The following is a 14,171-nucleotide window of genomic DNA, read 5'->3' as shown; positions in this document are numbered from 1 at the left end:
CAAAGGTAATGTCATGTCACTCCCTCAATCTCTCCATGGGGTGAGAGATTGTCATTGTCGGCTTGCAGCCTTTTTGAGAAAGTCTCCTTATCAAAGATCTGTGGGTGGCCTCTAGAACTTGAAAGCCACCACCAGCCAACATCCAGGAAAGCTCTAGAGCCCTCAGTCATACAGACAAAAGAAAATTAATGGATTCCACCAACAGTCTAAGGAAGCTTGGAAGTGGCTCTCTCTCCAGTAGAGCCTCTGATAAGACCACAGCCCTGGACAGCATGTAAATTATACCTTGGGGAGACTCTGAAATGGAGAATCTTCTTCTTCTTTTTTTTTTAAATATTTTATTCATTTATTTGAGAGAGAGAGAATGAGTGGTGGGGAGGGGCAGAGGGAGAAGGAGAGGGAGAGGGAGAGGGAGAAGCAGACGGAGAGGGAGAAGCAGACTCCCTGCTGAGCAGGGAGCCCAACACAGGACTGGATCCCAGGACCCTGAGATCATGACTTGAGCCAAAGACAGGTGCTTAAATGACTGAGCCACCGAGGCATCCAAGATTTTATTTTAAAGTAATCTCTACACTTGGGGGATCCCCGGGTGACTCAGTGATTTAGCGCCGCCTTCGGCCCAGGGCGTGATCCTGGAGTCCCCGGATCGAGTCCTGCCTCGGGCTCCCTGCGTGGAGCCTGATTCTCCCTCTGCCTGTGTCTCTGCCTCTTTCTCTCTGTCTCTCCTGAATAAATAATAAAAATAAAATCTTAAAAAAAGTAATCTCTACACTCAATGAGTGGCTCGAACTCACAACTCTGAGATCAAGAGTTGTATTCTCTATCGATTAAGTCAAGTGTCTCTAAGAGAATCTAACTAAACTCTATCTGGACTTCTGACCTATGGAAGTTATGAGATAATGTGTTTTTTTTTTAAGATTTTATTTATTCATGAGAGATACAGAAAGAGAGAGACAGAGACAGAGGCAGAGGGAGAAGCAGGCTCCATGCAGGGAGCCCAACATGGGACTCAATCTGGGGTTTCCAGGATCAGCCCTGGGCTGAAGGCGGCGCTAACCTGCCAAGCCACCCGGGCTGCCCTAATGTGTTTTAAGCCTCTAAGTTTGGGGTAATTTGTCGTGCAGCAATAGGCAATGAACATAATCCCCTGTTTCATCTCCCACCAAACCATACCCATTTCTGGTGAGAGAATAAATTCTGTTGTTTAAGCCACTTTGTGATGGCAGCCTAAGAAAACTGATATAAGGGTCATTGTTCAGCCCACTGTACTGAGTCTCCATCATTGTACTGTGGTTAGGCAAGATGTTAAAATTAGAAGATGAGTGAAGGGTGTGCAGGAGCCATCTGTATTACTGTTGTCATTGTTTTTTTTTTAAAGATTTTATTTATTCGTGAGAGACAGAGAGAAGCAGAGACATAGGCAGAGGGAGAAGCAGGCTCCATGCAGGGAGCCTGACATGGGACTCGATCCCGGGTCTCCAGGATCATACCCTGGGCCAAAGGGGGCGCTAAACCGCTGAGCCACCCAGGCTGCCCTGTTGTTTTTTAAAAAGTATGCTCCACCTCCAACGTAGGACTTGAACCCACAACCCCCAGATCACAAGTTGCATGCTCTAGTGACTGAAAAGAACCAGCTGCCCCCGTATTGCTTTTTAAAAAGACTTTATTGAGGCACCAAGGTGGCCCAGTTGGTTGGGTGTCTGACTCTTGGTTTCAGCTACGGTCATGATATCAGGGTTGTGAGATGGAGCCCTGCATCTGGTGTGCTCGGCTTGGAGACTACTTGAGATTCTCTCTCTCTCCTTCTCCCTCCCCCTCTGCTCTTCGCCCCCTTGCCTTTGCTCAATCTAAAATAAATAAGTAAAATGAAATAGACTGTATTATTCTTAAGATTTATTTATTCATGAGAGACACACACAGAGAGAGGCAGAGACATAGGCAGAGGGAGAGGCAGGCTCCATGCAGGAAGCCTGACTCCAGGATCTCGCCCTGAGCCAAAGGCACTCAAGTGCTGAGCCACCCAGGCATCCCTAGACTTTAATTTTTTAGAGCAGAAAAAAAAAATTTTAGAGCAGATTTAGGTTCATGGCAAAATTAATCAAAGGCACAGAGTTCCCATTTACCCCCTGCCTCGCCTCCCCCAGCTTCCCCCATCCTCTCCGTTCCCCCACCAGAGTTGGACATTTGCTACAATTGGGGAACCTACACTGACACCTCATTGTCACTTTTGTGAGTTTTCTCTAATCAGAATTATTTCCAAAAAAAATTTTTTTTAAAGAGAAGCCTGTGCTTTTATTGGCCAAATAGGCTCCTCCAGAGGGATGAAGGAGCGGGAGTGGGCGGCCCATCCAGGCCTGCCGTGTTTCACCCGCTTGCAGGTGTTGGAGAACTCACCCAGATAGTGGTCATTTTTGGCTTGATTTCCACCTGGGGAATGTCTTGCCCTTGTAGGGCACTCTGCTGCCCACAATTTCAGGCAGGATGATTACCTCCCAGCAGGTGTGTCTAAACCATGTGTCTAAACCCGCTTTTCCGGGGAGGAGTCACCCTCTTGGCCTTGGGCAGGCGCTTCAGCAGTGAGTGCGGCTTCTTGTGCAGACCCTGGCCACTGTGCAGGTGCATCTGCCATGCCAACTGCTCGAGGACACCTGAGGCAGCTGGTGGAGGTCCACCCTCCTGTAGGTGAACTTGGGGAAGGTGGGCTTCTTCTGTGGCCCCACTTCCACCATGTTTTCAGCTCTATGGAAAGATAAAGTAACGATTTTTTATTTTCTTATTTTTTTTACAGGTTTGTGTATTTATTTGAGTAGGGGGAGGAGCAGAGGAGAGGGAAAGAATCCCCAAGCAGACTCCCCACTGAGCCCGGAGACCAAGCGGGGCTTATCCCAGGATCCTGAGATCATGATCTGAATGGAAACCAAGAATTGGCTGCTCAACCGACTGAGTCACCCAGGCTCCCCTATAATAACTATTCTTAAGGTTATTGGAAATACGTGCTAAGGGCTTCTCATGACAAGGTTAACGAGTGTGGATCAGAGAATCATTCGAGCAGCATAAATATGGTCAAAGACCAATTTGTTCATGTATTTATTCAACAAACAGTATTAAATGTCAAAAAATATATATAATTGTTATTAAAGTTCCCTCCTTGACTGGGTATTTGCTATTAAGAATTTCCAAAAAAAAAAAAAAAAGAATTTCCATTAATTCTTTATGGGTGATAATGGCAGTGTGGTCATGTTAAAAAGAACCCTTATCTTTAAGGCAATGCACAGCAAAGAATTTATGGATAAAACAAGACAATAAGGGTAAGCTTCCTGGTGATCTGGTGGAGAGGCTTTACATTATTCTCTATTGTGGCTGCAACGAGTTGCCACAAATTCAGCACTTTAAATAATACGAACTTATTATCTTATATCCCGGAGGCCAGAGGCCATTATGGGTCTCACTGGGCTGAAATCAAGGCGTTGGCACCAGTAGAGTTGAGTTCCTTCCTGGAGGCTTGAAAGGAGAATCCACTTCATTGTCCTCTAGAAAGCCTCTAGAAGCCGCCCATAATCCTGGGGTCCTAGATGCTTCTTCCTTCTCTCTCTTTTTAAAAAGATTTTGTTTGTTTGTTTGTTTGTTTGTTTGTTTGTCTCGTGTGCATGCATGAGTGGAGGGAGGGACAGAAGGAGAGAGAATCTAAAGAAGACTTTGTGCTGAGCTTTGGGCTTGATCCCAGGACCCTGAGATCATGACCTGAGCTGAAATCAAGAGCCTGATGCCTAACCAACATCAGAGCCAGCATTGTTGTCTCCGCTGCCTTTCTGTTCTAGTCACATCTTCCTGTGACTGATGCCCTACCATCATCTTTCACTTATAAGGACCCTTGTGATTGTTTTAGGACGACTTAGAAAATCCAAGAATGGTTCTCTGTCTTAAAACCAGCCGTTGAGAAACATTAATTCCTTCTGCAACCTAATTCCTTTTTGCCATGTAGCAGAACACATTCACAGGGCCCAGGGATCAGGACATGGATTCTTTGGGGAGACCATTGTTCTGCCCACCACAGGGGCATGAGTGAGACAAGATTGGATACAAATTGATAAGTAGTGAAGCTAGGGGATGGTCACTGGGTCACCATATTATTTTACTTTTGTATATGCTTCGAATTTCTGTAATGAAGAATTAAATGAGTAAAAATACTGCCCAGACCTTTTCTACCTCTGTCAGCTGATTTTAGAGAACCCCTCTTCACTTCAGCCCTGCTCAATGCAGTCTTAAGTTACAAGTCAAGGACAGGGGTTAGTGCAACAGTGGTCAATGTCACAGGGGTCTAGTCCAACTGCTTATGCAGTTTATTTGTGTCCTCTGGCTCTGCTTGTCCGATCCCAGGTCTATCTTCTGATCCACTCAATCTAAAATACTTGAGGAGGTCCAACAGAATGAGCTCATGATGGGCCATGCTGGCTATATGTCATGTAGTATCCTGTGTTCTGAAGCTCCATCTCCACCAGTAGCACACCAAGAATTCTCTTTTTTTAGGGGGGTGGAGGAGAGGCAGAGAGAGAGTATAAGCAGGCTCCTCATTCAGCACAGAATCCAAAGTAGGGCTCAATCTCACAACCCTGAGATCATGACCTGAGCCGAAACCAAGAGTTGGATGCCTAACTGACTGAGCCACCCAGACTCCACCTCCAAGAATTCTTTTTCTTAAGTAAAGATTTATTTTATTTATTTATTTGAGAGAGGGAGAGGATCTCAAGCAGACTCCATGCTGAGTGCAGAGCCCAATGTGGGGCTGATCTCAGGACCCCTAGATCATGAGCTGAGCCCAAACCAAGAGTTGGAGCTTAACTGACTGTGCCACCCAAGTGCCCTTAGAATACTTGTGTGCGTGTGTATGTGTTTTTAAGATTTTATTTATTCATGAGAGACAGTGAGAGAGACACACACACACAGACACAGGCAGAGGGAGAAGCAGGCTCCATGTTGGGAGCCCGATGCAGGACTCGATCCCAGGACTCCAGGACCACACCCTGGGCCAAAGGCAGGTGCTAAACCACTGTGCCATCCAGGAACCCCCATAAAGATTTTAATTATTTATTTATTTGAGATAGAGCAAGAGCACAAGTTGGGGCAGAGACGCAGAGGGAGGAGAAGCAGGTTCTCCATTCAGCAGGGACCCCAACGGGGGCTCGATCTCAGGACCCTGAGATCATGACCTGAGCTGAAGGCAGATGCTTAACTTACTGAGCCACCCACGCACTCCCCTATAATTCTTTCTGAATGTTGCTTCAGAACATGGGGCCTTGCTTCAGAGTGCTGGGGTTGGCAATTTGATGCCCCTACTGGGAGAATCCTCAGCATAAACTCTGCATGCATTTTTGCCAACCCAGAGATATTTCTAGTACCATGGAGTCTGTTGAGTCCCCTGACCCAATGGGTAGAAATGGTAGCATTGCAGCTTATCCCTGCTACAGGGCCTTTCCTGGCCTGGGAAACCACTTAAAGCTGGAAGTCTTCCGTGTCACCCAGGAAATGAGTAGAAGTGTATTTCTAAGTGTAGAACATGGTGATGCCCGCACCAGTGGAATGAAGAATATGTTTTTCTTAGGGATGAGATGCAGTATTTTACCTTTTACTTTTGAGGAGGTATGACTTCTTATGCTCCAGGCTACTGGACTCCAAAAACTTTTATGGATGTGGCAGGTCCCTGAAACATTGTAGAATTTACTTCCCACCCTTTGGAGGGCACATGTCTTATCAATACCTTCAGTGCACTTGCTGCTTCTTGCTCATCCAATTTGACTAACGTGATATTATTGGTGGAGTGAACTAAGGTAGTGTTTTGAGGAACATTTAAGCCAGTACTGTGAACCATATATGTATTGAAAAATTGTCAACACTTGTGTACCTGGATTAGAAGGTGATTTTTTTTTTAAGATTTTATTTACTTATTCATGACAGACACACAGAGAGGGAGAGAAGCAGAGACACAGGCAGAGGAAGAAGCAGGCTCCATGCAAGGAGCCTGAGGCGGGACTCGATCCCAGGTCTCCAGGGTCACACCCCGGGAGGAAGGCGGCACTAAACCGCTGGGCCACCGGGAAAGTCCAGAAGGTGATATTGTTAAGGTGTCAACAATATGCAAAGTGTCCTACAGATTCAAAGCAATCCCATTGGCATTTTTTTTTTTTTTAATGATAGGCACACAGTGAGAGAGAGAGAGGCAGAGACACAGGCAGAGGGAGAAGCAGGCTCCATGCACCGGGAGCCCGACGTGGGATTCGATCCAGGGTCTCCAGGATCGCGCCCTGGGCCAAAGGCAGGCGCCAAACCGCTGCGCCACCCAGGGATCCTGGCATTATTTGCAGAAATAGAAAAATCCATTCTACTTTGGAAAGTCAAAACAACCTTGAAAAAGAAGAACGGGGACGCCTAGGTGGCTCAGCGGGTGAGCATCTGCCTTCACCTCAGGTTGTGATCCTAGGGTCCCGGGATCAAGTTCCGCATCAGGCTCCCTGCATGGAGCCTGCTTCTCCCTCTGCCTGTGTCTCTCTATCTCTCTTTGTGTATCCTGAATAAATAAATAAAATCTTTAAAAAAAAAGAACGATGTTGTATATCTCACACTTCCTGATTTCAAAACTTATTACAAAGCCACAGTAATTGGGCACCTGGGTGGCTCAGTAGGTTAAACATCTGCCTTTGACTCAGGTTATGATCCCAGGGTCCTGGAATCAAGTTCCACTTTTTTTTTTTTTAATTTTTTTTTTTATTTATGATAGTCACAGAGAGAGAGAGAGAGAGAGGCAGAGACATAGGCAGAGGGAGAAGCAGGCTCCATGCACCGGGAGCCTGATGTGGGATTCGATCCCGGGTCTCCAGGATCGCGCCCTGGGCCAAAGGCAGGCGCCAAACCGCTGCGCCACCCAGGGATCCCCCTGGAATCAAGTTCCATATCAGGCTCCCTGCTCACTGAGGAGTCTGCTTCTCCCTCTATGCCTCCCCCTGTTCATGCTCCCTTTCTCTCTCTCTTAAATAAATAAAATCTTTTTTTTTTTTATTTTAAAAAGAAAGATACAGGGATGCCTGGGTGGTTCAGTGGTTAAGCCTTTGGCTCAGGGCATGATCCCAGGTCTGCGGATTGAGTCCCCAATCGGGCTCCCTGTGAGGAGCCTGCTTCTCCCTCTGCCTATGTCTCTGCCTCTCTCTGTGTGTCTCCCATGAATAAATAAAATCTTTTTTTTTTTTTAAAGAAAGATACAGTAATCAAAGTAGAATGGTACTAGCATAAAGGCAGGCATGGCAACCAACAGAAAAGAATAGAGAAGTCAGAAATAAACCTTCATATATATAGTCAAGTGCTCTTTGACAGGTGTCCCAAGACTACTAAATGGGGAAAGGGCAGCCTTCTCAAAAATGATTTTAGGAAAAATGGATATCCCCACACAAAAGAACAAAATTGGACCTTAACGTTACCCTAGGAACAAAAATTAACTCAAAATAGACCAAAGACCAGAATACTCCTAAACTCTTTTTAGGGGATCCCTGGGTGGCTCAGTGGTTGAGTGTCTGCCTTTGACTCAGGGCGTGATCCCAGGGTCCCGGGATCGAGTCCCATGTTGGGCTCCCTGCATGGAACCTGCTTCTCCTTCTGCCTGTGTCTCTGCCTCTGTGTGTGTGTGTGTGTGTGTATTTCTCATGAGTAAATGAATAAAATCTTAAAAAAAAAACCCACTATTTTTTAAAAAGATTTTTAAATTTATTTTTAAGTAAACATCCAGCATGGGGCTTGAACGCATGACCCCCAGATCAAGAGTTGCATACCCCACTAACTGAGCCAGCTAGGTGCCCCTATTACATTCTTAAAACACAGAGCAAAAGCTTCATGAACATTGGATTTGATGATGACTTCCTGGATATGACAGCAAAAGCACAGACAACAAAATTCAAAATATATCAAATAAATTAAAAAAATAAATAAAATAGATAGATAAAAATAAAAAAAAACTTCCGTACATCCAAAGACACAGTCAACAGGGTAAAAAAGCAGCCCACATACTGGAAGAATATATTTCCATGTCATCTATCTGATAAGGAGTTAATATCCAGAACTCCTACAACTCTACAAAAACAAAACAAAAAAACAAATGACCCTATTCAAAAATGGGCCAAGGACTTGAATAGACATTTCTCCAGAGAAGATACACAAACGGCCAAAAAGCCCATGAAAAGATGTTCCTGGTGGTTGCCAGGAGCTGAGAGGAGGGAGGAATGGGGAATGAGGCGGTTTTGTTTAATGGGCACAGAGTTTCTGCTTGAGATAATGAAAAGTTCGGCAAATAGATTGTGGCTATGGTTATACAACTTTGGGAGAGTAATGAATGCCACTAAGTTGTAAACGTAAAGATGGTTAAAATGGTGACTTTTCTGCTACGCATATTTTAACTGCAATTTGAAAAGCCACAGATTCCATTTGGTCTTGATCCCAAGACCTGGGTTGGGCTGGGCTCACTCATCTTTTTTTTTTTTTTTAAGGATTTTATTTATTTGTTCATAAGAGACAGAGAGAGAGCAAGAGAGAGCGAGAGGTAGAGAGAGAGAGAGAGAGAGAGGCAGGGACATAGGCAGAAGGAGAAGCAGGCTCCCTGTGGGAGCCCGATGTGGGACTTGATCACAGGATCCCGGGATCATGACCTGAGCCAAAGGCAGACACTCAACCACTGAGCTACCTAGGTGCCCCTGGGCTCACTCATCTTGTGATGGTCACCAATGGGTCTGCATTGAACTGGAGGGTCATCTGGCACATGGAATGGCCTGGATTCTCCCCCTTCATGGGCTCTCTTCAAGAGATCTCCCCAACCAGGCAGCCAGCCTTGTTTTACGGTTGCTCAAGGCTGCCCAGCATTAAAAAATGGAGCTGCCAGGTCTTAAGCTTAAATCTAGAGAAAGGCATAGCATCATTTCCATCTTGTTCTATTGGTGAAAGTAAGTCACGAGGCCAGGTTAAAGGGGCAGGGCCTATGCAGGGTGTGACCCCTGGGGTTTCTGGCTCACTGGGCCTCTAATGAGACAGACTATCACAACAGCTAACTGTGTGTTCCTGCGGTGACCTGCTCCCTAGCTTCCACCTCCAGGTGGTAGAGGAAAGCCGCTGCCCTGGAGGGGATGCTTCAGCAGTGTCCTTCCGGGAGGTTTTCCTGGAGGTGTAGCCCAGGGTCCACTCCTCCGACCCTTCCTGACATTTTCTGTGTTTATTTACTTGTATTAAATACTTTCTGTTTATGGGGTGCCTGAATGGCACAGTTGGTTAAGCCTTGACTCTTGATTTTGACTCAGGTCTTGATCTCATGATTGTGATCCAATGGTCGTGAGACTGAGCCCTGAGTCAGGCCCCTTGGTCAGTGCAGAGCCTGCTTGAGATTCTCTCTCCCTCTCCCTTTGCCTCTTCTGCTCACTTGCTCTCTCTCTCTCCAACAAATAAATAAGTAAATAAATCATGGTCGCTCTCTCCAATCAGTCAATCAATCAATCTTAAAAAAAAAAAATCCTTCTTGGAGCACCTGGGTGGCTCAGTGGTTGAGCCTCTCCCTTTGGCTCACGTGTGATCCTGCGGTCCTGGGATTGAGGTCCCTCAATCAATTGAGGACCCCTCCATCGGGGTCCCTGAAGGGAGCCTGCTTCTCCTTCTGCCTGTGTCTCTGCCTCTCTCTCTGTGTCTCTCATTAATAAATAAAATCTTTCCTGCTTAAAACAAGGAGAGCTTTTGTAGCAAAGCCCCACAGCTGAGGTGGCTTCAATGGCAAACGTCTCACAGGTGGAGAGACTCGCAGTCTGAGATCAGAGTGTCTGGCGGGTTCATTCCTTCTGAGGCTGTGAAGGTGAATCCTATTCCCTACCTCTCTCCCAGCTTCTGGTGGTCGGCTGGCAATCTTTGGAGCTCCTTTGTGTGTGGAAGCATCACCCTAATCACTGCCTGTATGTTCACAGGTTCTCCTGTGTCTGTCTGTGTCCCTTATGTTTTCCCTGTATACTTTAACCATGAACCCTGTAATATAATAAGAAATGGTTGGTCTTTGCCCTTAATTCTTAGAGGAGAGGAAGGAAAAGAAACCCTTTTTCATCTACACTCTCATGTGAAGTGACTGGGGTCCGGCTAATTAGACTGGTAAAAAAAAAGACAGATAAACAAGAGAAAAAGTTTATTATTAGGTATGCCTATGGACCCAAAGAAGTGGATAAGCCTGAGAACTTATATACCTTTTTGAAAATATATATTTATTTTATTTTGAATTTTTTTATTTGATGGCACAAGCAGAGGGAGTGGCAGAGGGAGAGGGAGAAGCAGACTCCCCATTGTGCAGGGAGTCTGATTCGGTATTAGATTCCAGAACCCTGGGATGATAACCTGAGCTGAAGGCAGATGCTTAACTAACTGAGCCACCCAGGTGCCCTGTACATACCTTTTTTAAAAAAAGATTTTACTGGGATCCCTGGGTGGCGCAGCGGTTTGGCGCCTGCCTTTGGCCCAGGGCGCGATCCTGGAGACCCAGGATCGAATCCCACATCAGGCTCCCGGTGCATGGAGCCTGCTTCTCCCTCTGCCTATGTCTCTGCCTCTCTCTCTCTTTCTCTCTCTCTCTCTCTCTGTAACTATCATAAATAAATAAAAATTTAAAAAAAAAGATTTTACTTATTTATGCATGAGAGACATAGAGAGAGAGAGGCACAGGCGGAGGGAGAGGCAGGCCCCATGCAGGGAGCCCAACATGGGACTCAATCCCAGGTCTCCAGGATCCCACCCCGTGCTGAAGGTGGCACTAAGCCAGTGAGCCACCAGGGCTGCCCTGTACATACCTTTTTAACAATGAATGATAAATTTTGGACAAGCCATATGACAAAAGAAAAAGGATTTTAGGTTAGGGCTGATAAGTTGTGGGGAAATGACTAAGAAATACACAGAGGGAAACTAATGGAAGATAAGGATTATCTTATAAATCTTTGTTCGCAGAACAATCTGAGTGCCAACTTCCCATCTTATCCATGGCCTTAAGCTCTTCCAGGTGGGGATTTACAGAAGTCCTAATTTCTCAGAAGTTTCTGCCTTTGGTTAGATGAAAGAAGCTCCAAGAAGGCTTCTTTCTGACTCTATTGATTCTCATTTGCCTCCAGCTCAAAATAATCCTATGCCAAAGTGGTATATTTTGGGGTGGCTATTCTGATCCCCTCTCTTGGCACAGAGCTCCTAAAAATCCCTTTCAAAAGGAGATTACTTGGAATCTCCTGAATGATAAAAATGTTTCGGGCATACTGATGAGATATGTCTTGGCTGAGAAGCCTCTGGGTACCTTTCAGATAGGAGCTGGTCTCCAGAAGGAATAAGACATGATTAGATAGTTGGTTCCTGGGGCACCTGGGTGGCTCAGTGGTTGAGCATCTGCCTTTGGCTCAGGTCATGATCCTGGAGTCCTGGGATCAAGTCCCACATGGGGCTCTGCGCAAGGAGCCTGTTTCTCCCTCTGCCTATGTCTCTGCCTCTCTCTGTGTGTCTCTCATGAATAAATAAATAAAATCTTAAAAAAAAGATAATTGGGACCTTCAGCCACACCCCCTAACCTCTGGATGGAGATGTCAGAGGAGGGATTGGCGATAAGAGTTCAATCACCAATGGCCACTGATTTAATCAATCATGCCCACATAATAAAATCTCCATAAAAAGCCCTGAACAACAGGGGGGCACCTGAGTGGTTCAGTTGGTTAAACATCAGTATCTTGGTTTCAGCTCAGGTCATGATCTCAGTGGTCAGTTGATCCAGTAAATTATTTAACCTGAGAGGCAGGTGTCATGGGAACTCTTGAATTTGTAGTTGGCTGGGTAGAAATGTGCGTGGCCTGGGGACCTTATTTGCAGCCAGCATCTGAAGCAAGGCAGTAGTGGGGAACTGAGCCCTTAACCTGCGGGGCCTGGGTTAACTCTTGACTGCTAACATCAAAATTGAACTGACTTGTTGGACATCTAGTTGATGGCAGAAAATCAGAAAAGTAGTTGGTGGGTGGAAAACCACAACATATTTGATGTCAGGGATGGAAAAAAACCCTTTCAAACCTCAAAATAAGCTTTTGAATAATTTCAGTATTCTTGATTGGTTTGTGATAATAATATGTCAAATATTATTATTCATGAAGTTTTAATGTTTGTCATCTTTCTAATCTTTCAGAACCATGCTGATTAGTATTATGTGATAATTAAATATATTGGCTTTAGGCACATATTATTGCTCTTCTATAGAAAATAAAATCTTTGGAGCAGCTGGGTGGCTCAGTCAGTTAAGCATCTGACTTTGGCTCATCAATCTCCTTCCTCAATGAGGGGTCTGCTTCTCCCTCTTCCACTGTCTGCACTCTGCTTCCCCTGCTTGTGCTCTCTCTCTTTCGAATAAATAAATAAAATCTTAATTAAAAAAAGAAAGGAAAATATTTGCTTCTCTCATCTATTTCCTCCGAAGATAGATTCTTCTTTAGAATAATTGGGTCAAATCTTTTAAAAATGGCCTCATTGGAATTTTGATTGAACTTGCATTAAAACCCTGATATAGTTTGGGTAGAATTAACATCAGCACAGCATTCAGACTAGCTATCCAGGAAAACAATTAGTCCATCACGCATTCAAGTACTCTTTTAAAAGTATATTTGGGCCTTAAGGGTATGCAAATGGATTACTCATAGTCACTGGTCCTTGGCATGCACTACTGTTATGTGTGCCAATTACTAAGCTATTATCTCTTGGCTTCAAATCCATTCCCTGGTTCTGAGGTTTGTGAATCTGGGATGACAGCTCTGCTAACCACACTGCTGCTTTGCCCATGGGCTGTGTTGGACTCTGCCAATAGGGGGCACCAAAGAGACCGTGGAAGCCTGGAGGAAGCAGGAGGGAGCACATTCCTTCCTGTTTGTTCTCTGCTTCTTTCCTGACCCTTGCTTGTTCCCATCAACATCAGCATTAGCCAGCACAGCTACTTCACCCCGGGAGGAGCCAGTTCCTTCCTGTAGCAGCTGCTAGATAGAGTTTGCAGTTTTCCCAAACCTTGGACATCCCTCAGAGATGCCAACACCATTTTACCAACATGTTTCCCAGAGAAGGTTCCAGCCTCTCATGGTCCTCTGAGCTCACATGATGCACTAGCTGGGCAGTAACCCCCTCCTCATTATCTGAACTTCATCGCTAGTGGATCCACCTCATCCAAGTCTTTAGTTTTAATAATCCTAAACTTTATCCTTTGTTTTTTTTCTGTCTCAGGGGGCAGTAGCTGCTTCTTGTAGTTACTGCTACCATGATACCGTTGGGTTCTCTTTTTGCCTTTCAGTTACCTGCTTACCAATCCTTTATACCTAATTAGCATATATTTATATATATGAAATCATCTCTGGGGGCACCTGGGTGGCTCAGTTGGTTGGGCGTCTGCCTTCAGCTCAGGTCATGATCCCAGGGTCCTGGGATTGAGTCCTGTATTAGGCTTCCTGCTCTTAGGGGAGCCTACTTCTCCCTCTCCCTCTGCCTGCTGCTCCCCCTGCTTGTGCGCACCCTGTCTCTCTCTGTCAAATGAATAAATAAATAAAATTTTTAAAAAAGAAAAAAGAAATCATCTCTGCTACAATCACTGCTGTGACTTCTGTCTCCTGAGTATACCTTGACTGACACCAATATTTGCAACCGGAAGTAGATTCTCAAAGGTAGGGTTTGAGGGATGGTTTCATTGTTTTTTAGGGGCTGGACACAGTGATGAGCTCCTTGCCAATGAGAAAGAAGGTGTTAGTGAGTCATAATATGCAGTGGCATCATGGTTTATCATATATTATCACCCGGGTTGACTTTGATGAAGTTCCAACTGGAGTGGGTGACTTGGGAGATCACTTGGCTACTTCGATTGATCATTAGTATTAATAATAGCTACAAGGATATGAGTATTCGTGGTTTCTTCTGAGTGCCCTGACATGCTTACTGAACGAACATTTTAAACTCTCAGCTTCAGTTGCACTCAGGGTTGTGTTTGAGCCCCAGTTGGGTGTGGAGGGTGTATTTTATTTTAAAAATAAAATCTTTAAAACAAAGCAAAGCAAAAACACAGGTTTCCCTCACACTATCCAAACATTCGCTTTACACTACTTAACTTTTTTAAAAAAGAT

General features: G+C 45.1%; 1 long non-coding RNA gene across 1 annotated transcript in view; it reads right to left on the bottom strand.

Moving 5' to 3' along the window:
* The window catches only part of LOC125752465 (uncharacterized), a 148,849-nt gene that overhangs the window by 133,834 nt on the left and 844 nt on the right, over window positions 1-14,171 (bottom strand). The window lies entirely within an intron of this gene.

The sequence above is a fragment of the Canis lupus genome, chromosome 1 (genome assembly GCF_003254725.2).
Source record: "Canis lupus dingo isolate Sandy chromosome 1, ASM325472v2, whole genome shotgun sequence".
Taxonomy (NCBI): domain Eukaryota; kingdom Metazoa; phylum Chordata; class Mammalia; order Carnivora; family Canidae; genus Canis; species Canis lupus.
Note: the sequence above shows the minus strand (reverse complement) of the source record. Positions and strands in the feature narration are given on the sequence as shown.